The sequence below is a fragment of the Macaca nemestrina genome, chromosome 19 (genome assembly GCF_043159975.1).
Source record: "Macaca nemestrina isolate mMacNem1 chromosome 19, mMacNem.hap1, whole genome shotgun sequence".
In the NCBI taxonomy this organism is placed as follows: Eukaryota; Metazoa; Chordata; class Mammalia; order Primates; family Cercopithecidae; genus Macaca; species Macaca nemestrina.
Window position 1 is genome coordinate 52966507 of NC_092143.1, and position 1726 is coordinate 52968232.

Consider the following 1726-nt stretch of genomic DNA (forward strand, 5'->3'; position numbering starts at 1 on the left):
CTCCACAGTTCCTAGCAAACATTCTACTTTTGTCTCTATGAATTTGTCTACTTTAGGTATAAGTAGAATCATATAATATTTGTTCTTATGTATCTGATTTATTTCACTTATCCTAATGCCTTCAAGTTTCATTCATGTTGCAGCATGTGTAAAAATTTCACTCTTTTTTAAAAGGCTGAATAAATTTGAAACACTTCCCAAATTCCTCATAAGTTTGAAACACTTCCCAAATATGCATGCCATCCTTGAGCAGGGGTCATACTAATCTCTGTATTATTTCAATTTTACGGTATGTGCTGCTGAAATGAGCACTAAAGATTTTTTAAAAAATTGTTTAATAACAATGATAAGCAACTAAAAATCTAATAATGGAGAGGAAGATTAAAAGTAAGGGTCATATAAATGGGTTTAATATTTACCTTCAACAGATAGGAAATGGTAATGCCTATATGTTATAGATCAAAAGTCATATTAGTGCCTTGGAAAAGTTATGAATGTTACCTCTACAAGAAGCAAAATTTTTGAAAAAACAACAAGGAATTACCCTTAGAACAGGGACTAGGTAGTTGTAAAGATAGAGCAAGAGAAAGATGTTTTTATTTTAAGGTATTCTGCATTTTTGGTTTTATTACATACACACACACAAAAAAAATTATAAGCAGTGTCTCCAACTACACTACTACTTCATAACTAGAATTGTAATCCAGTACTCTTCACATTTAATTGTATTTTTATGACACCAGAGTGCCTCTCCCAAAACACTTTTATGAAGACTCTGCCAACCTGAAATAATCAAAAAGATCAGAATTCAGATTATTCAAGCAAAAATCTGGGGACCATCATTAGGGAGACACAGACTCCAGAGAAATGGGGTCAGTGTTCCAAAGTTAAAAGTTAGGTTCTTGCTTATATAGGCAGAAAACAAAGAAATTTGAGAGGAATACAAAATGTTCTATACAAGATTGTCTTATGAGTTACAACAATTTAATTAGTAGAGTCTTTTTCATACAGCTCATTTTCATTTCCTTTCCAGTTTGAAAGAGTATACATAACATTCCATCTAAATACAATACAATAGCCATGAAGTCTTTGTGTGGGAACGGTGAGAGGGAAATTAATCTATAATGAAGATCAACAACAATAAAGGGAGAAAGGATCTTCCCCAGAACCCTTCAGTCATTTGTAATACTTTACAAAATAGTGAAGGCAAGAAAGAAGGCTTAATCTATAATCAGAGAAACAAAGCTACAACTGCCTTGGTTACAACTGCCTGTCACATAAACCAGGCCCCGTAATCATGTTTCTTGAAGACTCAAAATAATTTATACTTCCAACAGCTAAGATTTTGATTCACTTATTTTCACAAACTGTATTGCCATAGACAACAAAGCCACATAGAAAAATACACGGAAATGCATAGCAGTAGCCTGACTCCAAAGCTCCCCTTTTGTCCTTATCTTCATGTAGGACTCCTCATATTACTGATGTTATTCTTTTTCCATAGCAGTATCATTTTATAATGATAAAATAACTACTGCTGCTACTGTTTATAAAGCTAAAATAACTGCTGCTGCTACTGTTCCTTTTAATGAGATCTATATGCTTCTTTTTGCACCGGCCTTGTTACTTACCTGTGTTTTGGCTCAGAAAACAATACCATAAAATGAAAGCCTCAGAAGCAACCTCAGAAACAAAAGTTTTTCTCCCATTCTTCCTCGAGGTTAGC

General features: G+C 33.4%; 1 non-coding gene across 1 annotated transcript; it reads right to left on the bottom strand.

The window, feature by feature from the left end:
- Positions 1-208: 208 nt before the first annotated feature.
- LOC112423328 (U6 spliceosomal RNA) lies at positions 209-312 on the bottom strand. The gene has a single exon (XR_003013782.2). It is a non-coding gene; the product is annotated as a U6 spliceosomal RNA (small nuclear RNA).
- Between the last annotated feature and the right edge of the window lie 1414 nt (positions 313-1726).